Source organism: Oncorhynchus mykiss, chromosome 11 (assembly GCF_057628025.1).
Source record: "Oncorhynchus mykiss isolate SJ-2025 chromosome 11, ASM5762802v1, whole genome shotgun sequence".
Lineage (NCBI taxonomy): Eukaryota > Metazoa > Chordata > Actinopteri > Salmoniformes > Salmonidae > Oncorhynchus > Oncorhynchus mykiss.
Window position 1 is genome coordinate 53,287,137 of NC_143032.1, and position 23,151 is coordinate 53,310,287.

The following is a 23,151-nucleotide window of genomic DNA, read 5'->3' on the forward strand; positions in this document are numbered from 1 at the left end:
TTACCTGGATGATGTGCTGGTTTTTGCCCCGACTGAAGAACTTTGATTGAAGCGTTTGGAGTCCGTTTTTGAGCTTCTCAAAGCCCATGATCTGAAATTGGCTCCAAAGAAATTTCATTTCACGAGGTCAGTGCGGTTCTTGGGGCATGTCATTAATGAAGGAGGTTCGCCACAGACCCAGAAAAAGTGAAGCCAATCCAGTGATGACAGAGGAGGATCTCAATGAGGATAACACGGATGTGCCCTCCCAGGGGAAGATTCGGTCCTTTCTCGAAATGATAGTCTATTACCAGCAGTTCATTGAGGGGTGCTTCACCATCTCTAAGCTGCTGCATGAGCTGACAACTGGAACGAAGGTGCCACGCTATGGAAAAGGCAAGAAAAAACAAGGAATACATAGGAAACTCGCAGCAGACTGGACTGGTGAGTGCAAACAGGCCTTCAGTCAGTTAAAACAAGCTCTCCTCGATCAGGTCATGCTAGCCCACCCTGACTTTAGTAGACCTTTCTTTGCTGTCTAGTAATGGCTGTCCTCTCCCAGGTGCCAGAGGAAGGGTCTGCAGCCAGACCGGGAGTATTCGCTAGCAAATCACTTACTTATGCACAGTCAAAGTATCCTGCCTATAGGTTAGAGTTTTTTTGCTTTACGCTGGGCTGTCTGTAAGAGGTTTAGTCATTGGCTAAGGGGTAAGCCTTTTACTGTATGGACAGACAACAACCCATTAACGTACATCCTGTCCAAGCCCAAATTGGACATCTGAACAGAGATGGGTTGCTAAGCTCACTCCATTCGAGTTGGACATCAAGAACATCCCTGGTTCCAAGAATGTCATTGCTGATGCACTCAGTAAACAGCCATTAGTGCAGCCGAGCGCTCTCCACCGCATCACAAGGGTTCCATACAAGGCCTTGCTGGAAGAAGCTGCGGGAGTACATGCTGAGAAGGTGAAACATGTGCTCCACTGTTCGAACCACCCATTTGACCTCAAGAGCTGCTCACCGTCAATTGAGGCAGATTCCTGTGAAATTGTAATGAACTACCAAACTACCTCCTATCCCTCTCCTGGTTCTCTGTCAAAGGAAGCAGTGTCAGCAGTCCTGAAGTTACAAGGGAAGGCTGGTCTACAGGACTGTGCACTGCTACTGCCTCCGCTCATTTAGTCACTGGTGCCATCTGAGATGTCAGATGTGAGAGTGCTATCCTGTGATGACCTGAAATCCAAGCAGAGTCAAGATGACGCACTAGCCAGAGTTGTTTTCTACGTGGACAGACGCTGGAGACCTTCTAGGAAGGAACGTGGCCACGAACCAATCAAGGCTGCAGATTCTGAAGACCTGGGAGAAGCTCACTGTGAAAATGTGTGTACTATATCGTGTTAACAAAAGTTCACTGTCAAAGAAGAAGACTGCAGTACCCACCTCTATAAGGGCAACAGTCTGGATGTCCACAATGAAGCCGGTCATCAGGGGCAACAGCGGACGTTGTACCTGACGAGACAAAGGTTCTTCTGGCATGGTCTGGAGTCTGACGTGAGAGAGTACATCAAGAGCTTCAAGGGGTGTGTGTTCAGTAAGGCCCCCGAGCAAGAGACCAGAGCTCCATTGTAGAACATCATCATGACTGAGCCCCTCGAGTTGGTGTGTGTGGACTTCTGGTCTGCTGAAGACTCCAACATCAAGTCCTTGGATGTTCTGGTCGTTACTGACCATTTTACTAAGATGGCCCATGCCTTCTTGTGTTCGAACCAATCAACTAAAGCAGTGGCCCTTCAGCTTGTTTGGTTTTCCTCGTCGTATCCACTCCGACCAAGGGATCAACTTTGAAAGTAAATTGATTGCTGAGTTTTTGAGTGCTGCAGGAGTCCAGAAGTCGCACATGACTCCCTACTATCCGATGGGGAACGGAGGAGTCGAAACGTTCAACAGAACGCTGGGAAACATGATCAGGGCCTTACCTACGAGAGCGAAGCACAGGTGGCCCCAGAAGTTGTTGGCCTTCGCCTACAAGTGTACAGTCCATGAAACCACGTGCCAAGCCCCATTCCAGTTGATGTTTGGGAGAACCTCATGTCTGCCTGTCAACATGCTGTTTGGTACCATGCTGCAAGACTCAGGTTGTAGACTATGACGAGTACATCAAGTCCCTAACGAGAGACCTGAGGGAGGCCATGGAGACGGTATGTCGGTACAGATGTCGGCAACCAAACAGCTGAAGAGGCATGCAGGCCTCTACAACAGGAAGATCAGGAGCTCCTGTGGAGGTCGGTGATCGGGTGCTGCTGGCGAATAAGGGTGAACTTGGAAAGAGGAAGCTGGCTGATCATTGGGAGAACAACCTCTATATTGTTAAGGAGAAGAATAGTGACATCCACATATTCAAGATACAGAACATGTCGACTAGCCAGGAGAAAACAGTCCACCGTAATCTGATTATACCTGTAAACCTCTTGCCTCTCCCTGACACTTCCTTGGAGACACCTAATACGGGAGACAGTGAGGATCAGAGTGAAGAGATGGAGGCCTCATCCTTGAATGATATACCAGAAATGGACATGGGTGAGAGGACTAGTGTGTGGGTATCCTAGCAGACCTCTGGTGAAACACAGTCAGACCCCTCTGAAGAAGAGACCCCAGATGTGCTGGAAGATGGGCCACTGGCGAGGAAACCTCAGAACTCACCACATTCTGTGTGCCACTGCCAGAGCTAACCTTTAGAGAAGAAATGTCCGAACCCTCTGAAGAAGAAAGGCATTCTGAAGATGCCGCTGGTAGCACAAGCTCCAGCAACAGTCACATAACCTTTGACCTTGACTATCCACTGACTGTGGACAGCGACCCACCAATGGTGGTTGTAGTTAAACAGCTTAACCGTAATGATAACTCAGTTAGGCCTGTCAGGTCAGGGGCTGGTTGGGTTAGGAAACACCCAGTGAGACTCATAGAGACTATGCTGACAGAGGGTTTTTCATACAAAGTTCATTGGAATACCTGTGTGAGTGTAGGATTAGAATCCAAGTTGGCCTGTAGATTTCCATTTTTATGTTTTACCTTCAAGAGGCCCCATGGAAGTAATGGGTCAGAGGTCAAGTAGGCCAAGATTTTTCTGTCTGAGGTTCTTATTGTCACTGAGTGTACTGAACATGTAACAGGCATGTTTTCCTACAGGGTCTTTAAATTCCCCTAATTCTCTTTAGGGAATAGTCGTTGCATTGGAATATTTGGTTTTATATATATATATATATATATATATATATATATATATATATATACAGTGCCTTGCGAAAGTATTCGGCCCCCTTGAACTTTGCGACCTTTTGCCACATTTCAGGCTTCAAACATAAAGATATAAAACTGTATTTTTTTGTGAAGAATCAACAACAAGTGGGACACAATCATGAAGTGGAACGACATTTATTGTATATTTCAAACTTTTTTAACAAATCCAAAACTGAAATATTGGGCGTGCAAAATTATTCAGCCCCTTTACTTTCAGTGCAGCAAACTCTCTCCAGAAGTTCAGTGAGGATCTCTGAATGATCCAATGTTGACCTAAATGACTAATGATGATAAATACAATCCACCTGTGTGTAATCAAGTCTCCGTATAAATGCACGTGCACTGTGATAGTCTCAGAGGTCCGTTAAAAGCGCAGAGAGCATCATGAAGAACAAGGAACACACCAGGCAGGTCCGAGATACTGTTGTGAAGAAGTTTAAAGCCGGATTTGGATACAAAAAGATTTCCCAAGCTTTAAACATCCCAAGGAGCACTGTGCAAGCGATAATATTGAAATGGAAGGAGTATCAGACCACTGCAAATCTACCAAGACCTGGCCGTCCCTCTAAACTTTCAGCTCATACAAGGAGAAGACTGATCAGAGATGCAGCCAAGAGGCCCATGATCACTCTGGATGAACTGCAGAGATCTACAGCTGAGGTGGGAGACTCTGTCCATAGGACAACAATCAGTCGTATATTGCACAAATCTGGCCTTTATGGAAGAGTGGCAAGAAGAAAGCCATTTCTTAAAGATATCCATAAAAAGTGTCGTTTAAAGTTTGCCACAAGCCACCTGGGAGACACACCAAACATGTGGAAGAAGGTGCTCTGGTCAGATGAAACCAAAATTGAACTTTTTGGTAACAATGCAAAACGTTATGTTTGGCGTAAAAGCAACACAGCTGAACACACCATCCCCACTGTCAAGCATGGTGGTGGCAGCATCATGGTTTGGGCCTGCTTTTCTTCAGCAGGGACAGGGAAGATGGTTAAAATTGATGGGAAGATGGATGGAGCCAAATACAGGACCATTCTGGAAGAAAACCTGATGGAGTCTGCAAAAGACCTGAGACTGGGATGGAGATTTGTCTTCCAACAAGACAATGATCCAAAACATAAAGCAAAATCTACAATGGAATGGTTCAAAAATAAACATATCCAGATGTTAGAATGGCCAAGTCAAAGTCCAGACCTGAATCCAATCGAGAATCTGTGGAAAGAACTGAAAACTGCTGTTCACAAATGCTCTCCATCCAACCTCACTGAGCTCGAGCTGTTTTGCAAGGAGGAATGGGAAAAAATGTCAGTCTCTCGATGTGCAAAACTGATAGAGACATACCCCAAGCGACTTACAGCTGTAATCGCAGCAAAAGGTGGCGCTACAAAGTATTAACTTAAGGGGGCTGAATAATTTTGCACGCCCAATTTTTCAGTTTTTGATTTGTTAAAAAAGTTTGAAATATCCAATAAATGTCGTTCCACTTCATGATTGTGTCCCACTTGTTGTTGATTCTTCACAAAAAAATACAGTTTTATATCTTTATGTTTGAAGCCTGAAATGTGGCAAAAGGTCGCAAAATTCAAGGGGGCCGAATACTTTCGCAAGGCACTGTATATCTCAGCAAAAAAAGAAAAGTCCCTTTTTCAGGACCCTGTCTTTTAAAGATAATTCGTAAAAATCCAAATTACTTCACAGATCTTCATTGTAAATGGTTTAAACACTGTTTCCCATGCTTTTTCAGTGAACCATAAACAATTAATGAACATGCACCTGTGGAACGGTCGTTAAGACACTAACAGCTTACAGAAGGTAGGCAATTAAGGTCACAGTTATGAAAACTTAGGACACTAAAGAGGCCTTACTACTGACTGAAAAATACCAAAAGAAAGATGCCCAGGGTCCCTTCTCATCTGCTTGAATGTGCCTTAGGCATGCTGCAACGAGGCATGAGGACTGCAGACGTGGCCAGGGCAATAAATTGCAATGTCCGTACTGTGAGAAGCCTAAGACAGCGCTAGAGGGAGACAGGACGGACAGCTTTTGCTGCGATTACAGCTGTAAGTCGCTTGGGGTATGTCTCTATCAGTTTTGCACATCGAGAGACTGACATTTTTTCCCATTCCTCCTTGCAAAACAGCTCGAGCTCAGTGAGGTTGGATGGAGAGCATTTGTTGCTGTTGCGTCCGACTTGTGCTTCTGTTGACCAGTTGCACACACAATCTGACAAAATCCAGCAAATTCCAAAGGGTTCACATACTTTTTCTTGCCACAGTATAAGAACATGGCATTTTTCATCTAAAGACACTATTTCTTTTTTGAAAAGGACGTATTGTAACAAGAATAAACAGCCTTTTTCATTTGCTCAGTCAAGGCAGTGGGCAAGGCCTCTCACAGTGGAGCATAGAAACAGCAGCATCTATCTTTCTGATGGAGACAGAGTAGTCCCCATGACAATAGCAAAATAAGCAAAGGCCACAAAGCATGCCAAATTCTGTCCCCATAGACCTCTCATTAAATTCCTTTATGTTTTGTAGATGGCAGCCATTTTCATTTGAGTGAAATCCATTCAACAGAGCATTACACAGTAGTGTTCATTTTTGGATGTCACTGGGTACTATAAACTATAATCATAGAACCAGGACGTCAGAATCATTCATGGCACAACAATACCAGGGTTGCATTCATTTATCCTGCTGATTTGGGTTTGTTGGTGTTGACTTCTATGTACCATTGGGGTGCCATACATTCAGTTAATGTCAGTCAAGGTTGTGCTAGGGAACTGTTCATGCAACTGTTTCATGACCAAGATGCAACCCTCTGTCTCTGACTGCTTCATCCATGCAGAGCTGAGAAGTCAGTCTGTGAAAGCATCTTGCTGCTCAGGGGAGAGGCTGCAGGACACGGGAGGAGGTGGCCGGGTCGGCTGGAGAGTCGCTGTCAAATTACTGACATCCACAGACTTCTTGATTTTTGGCAGAAACTGAGGTTGACATTTTTTTGCTAGCAGTGCATCCCAGTCTATAGTCTGTTGGTCAAATAGATACAGTACATATGGGTTAAGTTACAAAATATAAGTTATTCTCCCACAAGCATCTCAAAGATACGGCTGATGCATCTACACTACTGTTCAAAAGTTTGGGGTCAATTAGAAATGTTCTTGTTTTTGAAAGAAAATCATTTTTTGTCCACTAAAATAACATCAAATTGATCAGAAATACAGTGTAGACATTGTTAATGTTGTAAATGACTATTGTAGCTGGAAAGGGCAGATTATTAAATGGAATATCTACATAGGCGTACAGAGGCCTATTCTCAGCAACCATCAGTCCTGTGTTCCAATGGCACGTTGTGTTAGCTAATCCAAGTTTATCATTTTAAAAGGCTAATTAGAAAATCATTTTGCAATTATGTTAGTACAGCTGAAAACTGTTGTTCTGATTAAAGAAGCAATAAAAATGGCTTTCTTTAGACTAGTTGCGTGTTTGGAGCATCAGCATTTGTGGGTTCTATTACAGGCTCAAAATGGCCAGAAACAAATAACTTTCTTCTGAACCTCGTCAGTCTGTTCTTGTTCTGAGAAATGAAGGCTATTCCATGCGAGAAATTGCCAAGAAACTGAAGCTCTCGTACAACGCTGTGTACTACTCCCTTCACAGAACAGCGTAAACTGGCTCTAACCAAAATAGAAAGAGGAGTAGGAGGCCCCGGTGCAAAACTGAGCAAGAGGACAAGTACATTAGCATGTATAGTTTGAGAAACAGATGCCTCACAAGTCCTCAACTGGCAGCTTCATTAAATAGTACCCACAAAACAACAGTCTCAACGTCAATAGTGAAGACGTAACTCCGGGATGCTCTGTCTGAGGTATGATAAACCATTTTGAACAGTAGTGTATATCTAAAAGCATTGATTGAAAATGACTTGAACTAAAACTAGCTTGAAAAATTGCTCGCCCTTGACTTAATTTGCGTCTCCCTCTCCGGCTCCCAGTTTTTTGTCTGTATTCCTCTTAAGAAGCTGCATGTACAGACAGTGTGAGGGTTAAAATCAAACACTGGTATCTTCATAACAAAACTCTTTCTGAGCTGTTTCCAAATATATACAAATATGAGAGACAAAATGAGAAGAAAAAGGGGGGTGGTTACCTTTTGAGTGATGGAGATGGAGTCTGGAGAGAGACATCCAGGACAATGAACATTAACTATGCTGTCAAGCACCTCCTCTTCATCTTCTCCTGAGTATGGAGACTGGCAAAAGCTTGATAGAGAGAAGGCTTTATTCTGTTTTATGTCCAGTCATTGAAACTATATAACATTACATATCTGTGTATGTGTGGTTATTTATCTGTGTATTTGACGTTCACTATGGTGCATTAAGTTTGTTGGAACCTCTCCAGCGCGCTGACAATAAACAATAAACCATCTTAAATCAATAAACAATTGGTCCCTATGTAAGAATTTCCACAAAACCTGTCATTCATTTGAATAACATTTCATCAAAGTCTTCTAAAGGACTCTATGCACAAGACTTTACCAAAATGACATTTGACTACCCCAGTTTTCTGTTCAGTGGAGCTGGTAGAGGTGTTCACCACTTTTTCTGTCAGAGTAGGAATTTGTGGTGTTTTCTGTGCTATTGAGATCATGTTGGGGATGCATCTTCCCTGGTCAGTGCTAGACGTTTTAGATGACTGCTCTTCACTTACGTTAAGCGAAAAGAGAAACACAGTGTTGGTCATGTATATAGTCAGGGAAATCATGCAGTGATAATGATATTACATATACTCCCATAACCAAATATTCTTATAAACACATAACACACAATAACTGTTTTACAGTTGGTGTTCTTAATGCACACGTTGTCTGTATTGTGTTTGCATGGGCAGCACTGTGCTTTCTCTTACCCTGGCAGTAAGGGGGTTAAGAGTGGCCTTATTGGTGGAAAGTGGCAGGTTGACCACAACATCAGAGGAAGTAGACAGACTCAAAGTGGTGAAGGAACTGCATTGAGGCAGGACACTCATCATCAGATGGCCCCATGTGGCAAAGTTCCTGTTCATCTGGGCAACACTTAGGAAGTTCTTCCCTGAGTGGAGGGAAAAGAACACTGAGTTCAATCCATCAACACAATATCATCAACAGTAACATGAGTAGGCCTATTCGATCTGTGACTAAAGGGTCAAAGCAGGTGACACAGAGTAACTTTCTCTTTTGAAAAAAATGCACCTTTGATTGGGTTGGCGCTCAATCACAGGTTTGACTAAATTAATCTGCAAAGCCACCAGAAAATTAAGTAGTGTGTAACATATGGATATCTGATTGATAGGCCGCACTGTGGCTATGCCATCTCATATTCGGAACTATAAACAAATCACACCTCAGTGAACAGTGTACCTTGGGGCTCCAGGCACAAACACAGAAAATGTTGTTGGTTGTCCAGGAACTCTTCCAGGCGCAGGTACTTGACTGCACACGTCACCCTCCATTCTTGCCAGAAGACCCCAATCCTCAGCTCCCAAGACTGTGGGGGTCCAAATATGAAATATATGTTTAATCTCCCAACTGAGAATTAATATGACCTTTTACCAATACAGACAAATTCAGACTATGTACAACACATTCCATTGAGTTCCCATACGACCAGGTAGAGGAAGAACAATGGCTCCTCCTGGTGTTCTGTAAAAGAACTAGCTCTAATAGTCATCCTTTCCACTTCAATGAGAATATCAATTGCCCACTCTATTGACACTACTTGCCTGCTCCAGTTGGATGCTGAAGCTTGCTTGTTCAGGGGTTTCCAGTGGGTGCAACCCACCACTCTGTTATACAGTTTCAACACTGCACTCATCTCCACTGCCAGACACAAAGTCAGATATTACTGTCCTGTATTTTCTTGACTTCAATAACATGTAGAAGAGCTGGTTCTACAGGGACAGTACTTGGGATATTCAAACACGGCAACCACAGCTTCAACAAAGAAGTCACAAGCCCTCTGGGCACTTAATACCGTACATACACAGTACACTCCCCGCAAGAGAGGAGGAGGTAGTGGATGTTCAATATAGCAATAAGGATGAGTAGGGCTAAGGTCCTTTATACAGGAACTTACAGAAGAGGTCTTCTGTGTGATCAGGTTGGCTGTCAACTTTGGAATCTGTTGGGCTATCCGGAGCAGATGATGCGCTGGTTATTTGGCCTCGTCCTGGCAAGGATTTCAGCAAGTCCTCACATCCCAGGAGCCTGACCTCAAATGTGCCTGTAAAATGTTACATTTATCAGGAGAACAGACCTTAAAAAAAATATTATCATTCTGCTTTTACCTCAGATCCATAAACATACATAAAATATCTGTAAGGTTTGAAGAGAGTGGTTACCTGTTAGGGAGGCCGGCTTAAGTAAGGATGAGGAGGTTGAGGAGGAAAGGGAGAAACAACTTTTCATTGTCCCGCGGGGGGAGGGGATCCTGTAGTGACAGGCTCCTGGATGGCTTCCTGAGAGGACTCCCTCAGGCGGTACTCCAGAGAAAGACGCAGAAGAAGGAGTTTCTGAGGCAACTCTTACACACGGAATCAGGCCTCGTAGAGATATACTGTATGCAATTCCTCAAACACACGTAGCATAGAAACAAAAACAAATGTTCCAATGTAAAAAACAAGAACCTGATAATGTTTTTCCAATCTTAAACACATTTTACGAAAGGGCCCTTAGTCCCTATGAATTGATATTAATGTTGTACTGTTTTCTAATAGAATAGTAAAACAAAAACAAAAAGTGTTTCTAGATATAACCAAGCTAGCCCACCTCAGCCAGGGCCAGTGGGCCATAAGATGGCAGCTCCTCAAGCTCCTTCACCACATCCCTAGCCACCTTCACCACCTCTGTCTCTCTCTGGACATAGTGTTTAAACTCTGCCACATGAATGTCCAGGGGATTGACACCCACTAGGGCACATTTTCCTGGGTCAATGGTGCATGAGAAAACAAGCATAGATTTTTTTAAGGTCATATCAGAAAACATACATTGTTAATCTCCAATCAACATTAAATAACCATATACTGAGGAACTGTCTCTCTCACCATCTCTCTAATAAGAGTACAATCTCCATAACTTACTACTCAATCAGTGTAAAAATTCCAGAGCCATCATCCTCTAATTCATGGTCCTTCAAGCCGGATTGAGTTAACCACCAGAAGATATAGATCCAACACATGAGAACGCACCTGACCCATCCATGCGGCCCCGTTCACAGAGAGAAAGACATCCCCCAGCTCACCTTGGAACATGAATAGAACTGAAGAACCGAGCATCTATGAGTGGGAGGTCTTGCGATTCAGCACAACTTGTAGTCCCTGTTGCGCCATCTATGCTCAGCAAGACACATTCAGGACAACATAGAGCTTGTGAAGTCCGCCGAGGAGTCATTCTACGTGGATAACTGCCTTTGAAGCATCCCCTCTGCCGATGAAGCAAGAAACAGTGTTTTCTAACCCCATTTTCTCCCCACATTCGTGGTATCCAGTTGGTAGTAGTTACAGTCTTGTCTCATCGCTGCAACTCCCGTATGGACTCAGAAGAGGTGAAGGTCGAGAGCCATGCGTTCTCCGAAACACAACCCAACCTAACCGCACTGCTTCTTGACACAATGCACATCCAACACGGAAGCCAGCCGCACCAATGTGTCGGAGGAAACACCGTACACCTGGCGACCTGGTCAGCGTGCACTGCATCCAGCCCACCACAGGAGTTGCTAGTGCGCAATGAGACAAGGATATCCCTGCCGGCCAAACCCTCTCTAACCCGGACGACGCTGGGCCAATTGTGCGTCACCCCATGGGCCTCCCGGTCGCGGCCGGCTATGACAGAGCTGGTGGCACAGCTAGCACTGTGATGCAGTGCCTTAGACCACTGCGCCACCCGGGAGGCTTGCAAGAAACATTGTTAATGGACTGTGGCAGTGGCTCCATACTGGAGGCTTTGAGATACACCAGTGGGCTAGCAATGTACCAGCTGTCATCGAGCACCTACTGCCCGGGGCAAGATAGGAAAGAAGAGAACTGTGGCTTTCCCAAAATAGCACGGATCTCCAGGAACCAACCCTGGGGCTAAGTTGGAACTGCCTCAGAGACTCCCTGGGATACAAGCACTGCACTGTGGAGAGCTCCAAACCTACAATGAGTAATATCTATAGCATGCTCGTCCATCAATACGACTCACTAGGCCTTTCACAAGCTGAGCCAAGGTACTCATCCAGGACCTGTGGAAGGAAGGGATAGTTTGGGACGACTCCATTCAACCTCAGAGCCTGCTGGACAGATGGATTGTCTGGGAACAAGACATTCCTGACCTTGTCCAGGTGGAACTCCCCAGAACTTACGCACCACCATATGCTGACAATCCAAAGTCGACCAGAGACCTCCACATATTCTGTTATGCATCAGAGAGAGGATATGGCTCTGTGTTGCAGAGATTCAGAACCTTAAAGATGTAGCCAACTGGAGGTAAATGGATTTCGCAAACAACCTGGCTGATGATGTCACTCGGGGCAAGACCTTGAAAGAGCTGGTCCAACCACATCGATGGTACCAAGGCCCTGAGTTCCTCCAACAGATCAGTGGCCTTCAATGTCTGTTGCTTCCGACTGATGACAGAATACTGAAAAAATCAGCCTTCTGCGGACATGTCTGTCAGTCCTAGTTCTCAGCTCCCAGATATCAGCAAGTGATACATGGAAAGACCTCATGAAGGCAACAACTAGATCCCTACACAGCACGACCAATCCACTCTCCAGTTCACCTAGCGAGCAGCAGACTACATAGAGAATCTCCTCCTGAAGCAAGCTCAGATGGAATAGTTTCCTGAAGAGGTCAAGGCCAACATGTCAAACCGGTCTTCTAACAGTCATCTGGGTCCCTTGTCTCCTGAGTATGATAAGGATTCAGGACTCCTTAGAGTTGGCGGTAGACTATGAAGAGCAGAGCACCTGGAGATGGATGCTATGCACCCCATCATCTTGGATCCGCTGACCAAGCTACTCATTCAAGATTTCGACAAGACTCTCCTCCATCCCAGCCCAGAGAGGGTTCTGGCGGAACTGTATCATAGATACTGGATTCTGTGGGGAAGGGAAGCCATCTGGGAGTTTCAGCACACCTGTTTGCAATTCCAAAGATAGCGTGTAAAACCTGAAGATCCACTTAGTGTGTTGTGAATTTTGTTACAAATGTATTGTAATGTTTTTAAAATGGCATAACTGCCTTAATTTTGGCAAAACACAGGAAGAATAGCTGCTGCCTTGGCTAATGGGGATCCATAATAAATACAAATACAAATGGCAGACCTACCTCCTGCTTGTCTGCGACTGTACAAGCCACCCGTCTACTGTCCCTGAGTGGATTGTTTCGGAGCATTCAACATAAATATCGGATGACGCAATGAAAAGAGATGGGGCATCGTCTACAAAAGTGTTGAGCAGCCGCTGCACCCACCTGGACCTCCTGGAGAGCCTGGATGCCAAGGCCTACCTGATGTCTCTAAGATGCTTCATTGCACATCGAGGCAACCATTTTGAGCTTCTTTCGGACAATGGTATGAACTTCGTTGGAAGAGACCGACAACTGCGTTAGGCCTTCAAAGTGATGGCCCCCCACCTGAAGGAACATCTCAGATGTCGCGAAACCAGATCCCGTTACACAGCCTCCTACAGCCTCCTACTCATGGGACACTATGATGCATCTCTTCCTCAGGTTTTGTATGACTCCAGTAACATCCTAGTGAAACGCCGCTGGAGATATAGCCAAGTCCTTGCCGATCACTTTTGGTCCCAGTTCGTTCGCTATAACTTGCTAAGTCTACAGGAAAGACAGAAGTGGAGTAAGGACGGGAGGAAACTTACTGTGGATCAAGTGGTTCTCATCGTGAACAATCAGCTCCCTCGAGCTCTCTGGTCTGTCAGGAAGGTGACTCAAACTTACCCTGGAGCTGATGGACGTATTAGGACAGCTGCTATCCAGGCCAAGTGTTAGACTTACCTACGACCAGTGGCCCGGCTGGTGCAGCTCCCAGCCATCCTCGATTACGATGCAGAAGAACCTGGTCACCTAGAACAGACTTTCTATATGGTTACAATGTTGTAGCAGACAATTGGGGCAGCTGTGTAAGAAAGCCTGTCCCTTTAAGAACTCAGTGATGACGTCAAAGCTATCATAAGCTGTTAGAGTGTTTAGTTCATTACCAAGTGCAGCTCGCCACCTACTGTTGTGAACACAAATCTCCGTTTTGGACATCATTTCCTTTCTGACCAATTTATTCATCGCTGTGCGTGAATACAAAACTGTAAGTAAGGTATATGTTTGAATGACAAAGTTGTCAATAACGTTAGTTTAAGTATATTTGCGTCATTATTCCAGCATTATGTATCTCATTTTTATGCAAGCTATCTGGCATTGTTAGCTGGTTAGTCTGATGTTGCTAGCTACTTGTATTTTAGTTTCAGTCATTGGGTTATTTTATCAGATGAGAGCTACATATCTTGTTTGTTATTGCTAAATGAATGTGGCTTGTCTTAGTATTGATGCCATTGTATTCATGTTTATTATTTTCAGACCACTTCTTGTATGGAAAAATGGACAGTTAATTGGATAATCAAAGCTGAGTGATTATCACACCCTGGTCTAAGTATTTTGTGTTTTCTTTATTATTTTGGTCAGGCCAGGGTGTGACATGGGTTATTTATTGTGGTGTGTTTTGTCTTGGGGTTTTTGTAGGTTATGGGATTGTGGTGTAGTATAGTTATCTAGGTAAGTCTATGGTTGCCTAGAGTGGTTCTCAATCAGAGGCAGGTGTTTATCGTTGTCTCTGATTGGGAACCATATTTAGGCAGCCATATTCTTTGAGTGTTTTGTGGGTGATTGTTCCTGTTTCTGTGTTAGTTTGCACCAGAATAGGCTGTTTAGGTTGTCATGGTACGTTTATTGTTTTGTATTTGTTCGTGTTTATATTTTATTAAACATGTATCGAAATAACCACACTGCATTTTGGTGCGCCTCTCCTTCACCGGAAGAAAACCTTAACAGAATCACCCACCACAACAGGACCAAGCGGCGTGGTGACAGGCAGCGGCAGCAGGAGCAACGAAGTCTGGATTATAGGATTTGGGAGGAGATCCTAGACGGGAAAGGACCCTGGGCAGAGCCAGGGGAATATTGCCGCCCCAAAGCCGAGCTGGAGGCAGCGAAAGCAGAGAGGCAGCATTATGAGGAGCTAGCACGGCAGAGCGGATGGAAGCCCGAGAGTCAGCCCCAAAAATGTATTGGGGGGGAGTATACAGGAAGTGTGGCGAAGCCAGGTAGGAGACCTGCGCCAACTTCCTGTGCTTTCCGGGGGGCGAGAGAGACCGGGCAGGCACCGTGTTATGCTGTGCTCCACAGCACGGTGTCCCCAGTGCGGGTGCATAGTCCGGTGCGGTACTTACCAGCTCCGCGTATCGGCCGGGCTAGAGTGGGCATCGAGCCAAGTGCCATGAAGCCGGCTCTACGCATCTGGTCTCCAGTGCGTCTCCTTGGGCCGGCTTACATGGCACCAGCCTTGCGCATGGTGTCCCCGGTTCGCCTGCATAGCCCAGTGCGGGCTATTCCACCTCGCTGCACTGGCAGGGCGACCGGGAGCATTCAACCAGGTAAGGTTGGGTAGGCTCGGTGCTCAAGAGCTCCAGTGCGCCTGCACGGTCCGGTCTATCCGGTACCACCTCCACGCACCAGGCTGTCTCGCCGTCTCATCCCTACAGGTGCTACAGGTGCCTGTCCGGCGCCGCCGGAGTCTCCCGCCTGTCCGGCGCCGCCGGAGTCTCCCGCCTGTCCGGCGCCGCCGGGGTCTCCCGCCTGTCCGGCGCCGCCGGGGTCTCCCGCCTGTCCGGAGCCGCCGGGGTCTCCCGCCAGTCCGGCGCCGCCGGGGTCTCCCGCCTGTCCGGCGCTGCCAGAATCTCCAGTCTGCCCAGCGCCGCCTGAGCTACCCGTCTGCCCAGCGCCATCAGAGTCTCCCGTCTGTCCTGAGCCGCCAGTGCCGCCAGTCTGCAAGGAGCTGCCAGTCTGCAAGGAGCTGCCAGAGCTGCCAGTCTGCAAGGAGCAGCCAAAGCCGCCAGTCAGCCAGGATCTTCCAGATCCGCCAGTCACCCAGGATCCGCCAGTCAGCCAGGATCCGCCAGTCAGACAGGATCTGCCAGAACCGCCAGTCAGCCAGGATCTGCCAGAACCACCAGCCAGCCAGGATCTGCCAGAGCCATCTACCTGCCTGAGCTACCCCTCAGTCCCGAGCTACCCCTCAGTCCCGAGCTACCCCTCAGTCCCGAGCTACCCCTCAGTCCCGAGCTACCCCTCAGTCCCGAGCTACGCCTCAGTCCGGAGCTGCCCCTCAGTCCAGTGGGGCCCTTGGTTAGGGTTACTAGGCCAAGGTTGGCGGCGAGGGTCGCATATCTAAGGATGCGTATTAAGCGAAATAAGACTTTGTTGGAGTGGGGTCCACGTGCCGCGCCGGAGCCATAACCGTAGATAGACGCCCACCCGGACCCTCCCCTATGGGTTTAGGTGTGCGGCCGGGAGTCCGCACCTTGGGTTGGGGGGGTTCTGTCACGCCCTGGTCTAAGTATTTTGTGTTTCCTTTATTATTTTGGTCAGGCCAGGGTGTGACATGGGTTATTTATTGTGTTGTGTTTTGTCTTGGGGGTTTTGTAGGTTATGGGATTGTGGTGTAGTATTGTTGTCTAGGTAAGTCTATGGTTGCCTAGAGTGGTTCTCAATCCGAGGCAGGTGTTTATCGTTGTCTCTGATTGGGAACCATATTTAGGCAGCCATATTCTTTGAGTGTTTTGTGGGTAATTGGTCCTCCTCTCCTTCACCGGAAGAGAACCTTAACAGTGACATGGCACAGAATTGCAAACATTGTTAATCTCCAATCAATATTAAAGAACCCTAAACAAAGGGACTGTCTCTCTCACTGTCTCTCTAATAGGAGCACAATCTCCATAAATTCCAGATGCATCATCCTCTAATTCAATGTGTGTGTGTGAACGAACTAAAGCTTTCTGTCCAAGATGGCGTAGCAGTTGGACGTGTGTTTTTGTCTTGTCCCCTCCTGTCCCGTGTAAATATCGTCTTCTTCATATATATTTTGTTTGTATTTTAATCTCACTTTCCATCTACGGACTGAATATAATCTCCTGCAACCCACCTCACCCAATGTGGTATGGTTCTGCTATTTTTATAATTTTGAACAGGAACCCCCATCAGAAGCTAGCCAGCTAACTAGCTAGTAGTCAGTTAACCACTGCTAGCGGTCCTCACCGTTAACTCGAACATCAGCCAGCCTCAACCCGGTCCATTCCTGCCAGTCTGCACAGCGCGATATCAACCCAGAGCATATCGGACTGCTTTTTCTCTACCACATCTACGGATTCCTACCGCAAGCTCTGAACCTTTACACCGGATCACAGCCGCTAGCTAGCAGCTAGTGGCTACTCCTGGCTAACGTCTCTGTCCCGAAGCAAGCACCAGTTAGCCTGGAGCTATTCTGGAGCTAGCCAAAGAGGTTCACCAGCCAATTCTTGGGCCACATTACGTATTTTGCCAATTGGCCTGGACCCTTTACTGCCGACACGGAGCCCCGCCGATCCATCACGACTGGTCTGCCGACGTAACCGTCCGAGGTGGTTTCAATAGGCTCTTCCGTTGTGACGTCGCCGGATGTCCATCTGCTATCCCCGGGCCCGCTAGCTGTCTGAATCGCCGTGTCTCCAGCTCGCCCATCATAGCAGCGACTACGGAATTGGCTCCCTGACTCATCTAGTGCTACTCATTGGACCCTATGATCACTCGGCTACACATGCCTCTCCCTAATGTCAATATACCTTGTCTATTGCTATTTTGGTTAGTGATTATTGTCTTATTTCACTGTAGAGCCACTAGCCCTGCCCAATGTGCCTTAGATGCCCCTTTTGTTCCACACCCCACACATGTGGTGACCTCACCTGGCTTAACTGGTGCCTCTAGAGACGAAACCTCTCTCATCGCCACTCACTGCCTAGGTTATCTCCACTGTACTCACATTCTACCCTACCCTTGTCTGTACATTATGCTTTGAATCTATTCTTCTGTGTCCAGAAATCTGCTCCTTTTACTCTCTCTTCAGTACGCACTCGACAACCAGTTCTTATAGCCTTTAGCCGTACCCTTATCCTACTCCTCCTCTGTTCCTCTGGTGATGTAGAGGTTAACCCAGGCCCTGAAGCCCCCAGCACCTCTCTCAACCGTAAAAGCCTTGGTTTTATGCATGCTAACATTAGAAGCCGCCTCCCTAAGTTTGTTTAATTCACTGCTTTAGCACACTCCGCCAAACCTGATGTCCTAGCCGTGTCTGAATCATGGCTTACGAAGGCCATCAAAAATCCTGAAATTTCCATCCCTAACTATAATATCTTCTGACAAGATAGAACTGCCAAAGGGGGCGGAGTTGCAATCTACTGCAGAATATTCTGCAGAGTTCTGTCATACTAGCCAGGTCTGTGCCCAAACAATTCGAGCGTCTACTTTTAAAAATCCAGCTTTCCAGAAACAAGTCTCTCACTGTTGCCGCTTGTTATAGACCCTCTTCAGCCTCCAGCCGTGTGCTGGACACCATATGTGAATTGATTGCCTCCCATCTATCTTCAGAGTTTGTACTGTTAGGTAACCTAAAATGGGATATGCTTAACACCTCGGCGGTCCTACAATCTAAGCTAGATGCCCTCAATCTCACACAAATGATCAATGAACCTACCAGGTGCAACCCTAAAACCGTAACCTCTTAGAAATCATCCTGACCAACTTGCCCTCTAAATACACCTCTGCTGTCTTCAACCAGGATCTCAGCGATCACTGCCTCATTGCCTCATTGCCTGCGTGCATGATGGGTCCCCGGTCAAACGACCACCCCTCACTGTTAAACGCTCCCTAAAACACTTCAGCGAACAGGCCTTTCTAATCGACCTGGCCCGGGTATCCTGGAAGGATATTGACCTCATCCCGTTGCTCTTTAAATGTGCTTTCCTCGCCATCTTAAATAAGCATGCTCCTTTTAAAAAATGTAGAACTAAGAACAGATATAGCCCTTGGTTAAACCCAGACTTGACTGCCCTTAACCAGCACAAAAACATCCTGTGGCGTTCTGCATTAGCATCGAATAGCCACCGCGATATGCAACTTTTCAGGGATGTTAGGAACCAATTTACTCAGTCAGTTAGGAAAGCTAAGGCTAGCTTTTTCAAACAGAAATTTGCATCCTGTAACACTAATTCCAAAACGTTCTGGGACACTAAAATCCATGGAGAATAAGAGCACCTCCTCCCAGCTGCCCACTGGCCTGAGGCTAGGAAACTCTGTCGCCACCGATAAATCTACGATAACGAATAATTTCAATAAGCATTTTTCTACGGCTGGCCATGCTTTCCACCTGGCTACCCCTACCCCAGCCAAATCAGCTGAGCTAGATAATCTGGACCCTTTCTTTCTAAAATTATCCACGGAAATTGTTGCAACCCCTATTACTAGCCTGTTTGACCTCTCTTTTGTATCGTCTGAGATCGGTCATCCCCCTTTTCAAAGGGAGAGACAATCTAGACCCAAACTGTTATAGACCTATATCCATCCTGCCCTGCCTTTCTAACATCTTGGAAGCCAAGTTAACAAACAGATCACTGACCATTTTAAATCCCACCGTACCTTCGCTATTAAGCAATCTGGTTTCCGAGCTGGTCATGGGTGCACCTCAGCCACGCTTAAGGTCCTAAACGATATCATAACCACCATCGATTAAAAGACAGTACTGTGCAGCCGTCTTCATCGACCTGACTAAGGCTTTCGACTCTGTCAATCACAGCATTCTTATCTGCAGACTCAATAGCCTTGGTTTCTCAAATGACTGCCTTGCCTGGTTCACCAACTACTTCTCAGTTAGAGTTCAGTATGTCAAACCGGAGGGCCTGTTGTCCAGAACTCTGGCAGTCTCTATGGGGGTTCCACATGGTTCAATTCTCGGGCTGACTCTTTTCTCTGTGTCACACCCTGACCATAGTTTGCTTTGTATGTTTCTATGTTTCGTTTGGTCAGGGTGTGATCTGAGTGGGCATTCTATGTTGTGTGTCTAGTTTGTCTGTTTCTGTGTTTGGCCTGATATGGTTCTCAATCAGAGGCAGGTGTTACCCAGTCATTCTCTCTGATTGGGAACTATATTTAGGTAGCCTGTTTGGTGTTGGGTTTTGTGGGTGATTGTCTCCTGTGTCAGTCTTTGTACCACAGGCCTCCTGGGCCATATACAGCATTCCTCACTGAGTTCCCTGAATTCCTATCAGACTTTGTAGTCATAGCAGATAATATTCACATTTTTGGTGACTTTAATATTCACGTGGAAAAGTCCACAGACCCACTCCAAAAGGCTTTCGGAGCCATCATCGACTCAGTGGGTTTTGTCCAACACGTCTCTGGACCTACTCACTGCCACAGTCATACTCTGGACCTAGTTTTGTCCCATGGAATAAATGTTGTGGATCTTAATTTTTTTCCCTCATAACCCTGGACTATCAGACCACCATTTTATTACGTTTGCAATCGCAACAAATAATCTGCTCAGACCACAACCAAGGAGCATCAAATGTCGTGCTATAAATTCTCAGACAACCCAAAGATTCCTTGATGCCCTTCCAGACTCCCTCTGCCAACCCAAGGACGTCAGAGGACAAAAATCAGTTAATCACCTAACTGAGGAACTCAATTTAACCTTGCGCAATATCCGAGACGCAGTTGCACCCCTAAAAACTAAAAACATTTGTCATAAGAAACTAGCTCCCTGGTATACAGAAAATACCTGAGCTCTGAAGCAAGCTTCCAGACAATTGGAACGGAAATGGCGTCACACCAAACTGGACGTCTTCCGACTAGCTTGGAAAGACAGTACCGTGCAGTATCGAAGAGCCCTCACTGCTGCTCGAGCATCCTATTTTTCCAACTTTATTGAGGAAAATAAGAACAATCAAAAAAAATACAATGTATTTTTGATACTGTCGCAAACCTAACTAAAAAGCAGCATTCCCCAAGAGAGGATGGCTTTCACTTCAGCAGTAATAAATTCATGAACTTCTTTGAGGAAAAGATCATGATCATTAGAAAGCAAATTATGGACTCCTCTTTAAATCTGCGTATTCCTCCAAAACTCAGTTGTCCTGAGTCTGCACAACTCTGCCAGGACCTAGGATCAAGGGAGACACTCAAGTGTTTTAGTACTTTTTCTCTTGACACAATGATGAAAATAATCATGGACTCTAAACCTTCAAGCTGCATACTGGACCCTATTCCAACTAAACTACTGAAAGAGCTGCTTTCTGTGCTCGGCCCTCCTATGTTGAACATAATAAAAGGCTCTCTATCCATCGGATGTGTACCAAACTCACTAAAAGTGGCAGTAATTAAGCATCTTGAAAAAGTCGAACCTTGACCCAGAAAAAAACTATCTGCCTATATCAAATCAAATCTATATTAAATCTTCCATTCCTCTCTAACATTTTAGAAAAAGCTGTTGCGCTGCAACTCACTGCCTTCCTGAAGACAAACAATGTATCTGAAATGCTTCAGTCTGGTTTTAGACCCCATCATAGCACTGAGACTGCACTTGTGAAGGTGGTAAATTACCTTTTAATGGCATCAGACCGAGGCCCTGCATCTGTCCTCGTGCTCCTAGACCTTAGTGCTGCTTTTGATACCATCGATCACCACATTCTTTTGGAGAGATTGGAAACCCAAATTGGTCTACATGGACAAGTTCTGGCCTGGTTTAGATCTTATCTGTCGGAAAGATATCAATTTGTCTCTGTGAATGGTTTGTCCTCTGACAAATCAACTGTAAATTTCGGTGTTCCTCAAGGTTCCGTTTTAGGATCACTATTGTTTTCAATATATATTTTACATCTTGGGGATGTCATTCGAAAACATAATGTTAACTTAATGTTAACTCACTGCTATGCGGATGACACACAGCTGTTCATTTCAATGAAACATGGTGAAGCCCCAAAATTGCCCTCGCTGGAAGCCTGTGTTTCAGACATAAGGAAGTGGATGGCTGCAAACGTTCTACTTTTAAACTCGGACAAAACAGAGATGCTTGTTCTAGGTCCCAAGAAACAAAGAGATCTTCTGTTGAATCTGACAATTAATCTTAATGGTTGTACAGCCGTCTCAAATAAAACTGTGAAGGACCTCGGCGTTACTCTGGACCCTGATCTCTCTTTTTACGAACATATCAAGACTTTCAAGGACAGCTTTTTTCCATCTACATAACATTGCAAAAATCTGAAACTTTCTGTCCAACAATGATGCAGAAACATGTATCCATGCTTTTGTTACTTCTAGGTTAGCCTATTGCAATGTTCTACTTTCCATCTACCCGGATAAAGCAGTTAATAAACTTCAGTTGTGCTAAATACGCTGCTAGAATCCTGACTAGAACCAAAAAAAGTGATCATATTACTCCAGTGCTAGCCTCTCTACACTGGGTTCCTGTTAAGGCAAGGGCTGATTTCAAGGTTTTACTGCTAACCTACAAAGCATTACATGGGCTTGCTCCTACCTATCTTTCTGATTTGGTCCTGCCGTACATACCTACACGTACGCTATGGTCACAAGACGCAGGCCTCCTAATTGTCCCTAGAATTTCTAAGAAAACAGCTGGAGGCAGGGCTTTCTCCTATAGAGCTCCATTTTTATGGAATGGCCTGCCTACCCATGTGAGAGACGCAGACTCGGTCTCAACCTTTAAGTCTACTGAAGACTCATCTCTTCAGTGGGTCATATGATTGAGTGTAGTCTGGCCCAGGAGTGTGAAGGTGAACGGAAAGGCTCTGGAGCAACGAACCGCCCTTGCTGTCTCTGCCTGGCCGGTTCCCCTCTCTCCACTGGGATTCTCTGCCTCTAACCCTATTACGGGGGCTGAGTTACTGGCTTACTGGTGCTCTTCCATGCCGTCCCTACGAGGGGTGCGTCAGTTGAGTGGGTTGAGTCGCCGACGTGGTCTTCCTGTCTGGGTTGGCGCCCCCCTCTTTGTGGGCTATACTCTGCCTTGTCTCAGGATGGAAAGTTGGTGGTTGAAGATATCCCTCTAGTGGTGTGGGGGCTGTGCTTTGGCAAAGTGGGTGGGGTTATATCCTGCCTGTTTGGCCCTGTCCGGGGGTATCATTGGATGGGCCACAGTGTCTCCTGACCCCTCCTGTCTCAGCCTCCAGTATTTATGCTGCAGTAGTTTATGTGTCAGGGGGCTCGGGTCAGTCTGTTATATCTGGAGTATTTCTCCTGTCTTATCCGGTGTCCTGTGTGAATTTAAGTATGCTCTCTCTAATTCTCTCTCTCTTTCTTTCTCTCTTTCTTTCTTTCTTTCTCTCTCTCGGCGGACCTGAGCCCTAGGACCATGCCTCAGGACATCCTGGCATGATGACTCCTTGCTGTCCCCAGTCCACCTGGCCGTGCTGCTGCTCCAGTTTCAACTGTTCTGCCTGCGGCTATGGAACCCTGACCTGTTCACCCGACGTGCTACCTGTCCCGGAACTGCTGTTTTCAACTCTCTAGAGACAGCAGGAGCGGTAGAGATACTCTCAATGATCGGCTATGAAAGGCCAACTGACATTTACTCCTGAGATGCTGACTTGTTGCACCCTCGATAACTACTGTGATTATTATTATTTGACCATGCTGGTCATTTATGAACATTTGAACATCTTGGCCATGTTCTGTTATAATCTCCACAGCCAGAAGAGGACTGGCCACCCCTCATAGCCTGGTTCCTCTCTAGGTTTCTTCCTAGGTTT

At 46.0% G+C, this 23,151-nt stretch overlaps 1 pseudogene; it reads right to left on the reverse strand.

Annotated features, from left to right (window-relative positions):
• Nucleotides 1-8,125: 8,125 nt before the first annotated feature.
• LOC149979622 (serine/threonine-protein kinase N2-like) lies at nucleotides 8,126-10,511 on the reverse strand (annotated as a pseudogene).
• Nucleotides 10,512-23,151: the final 12,640 nt, after the last annotated feature.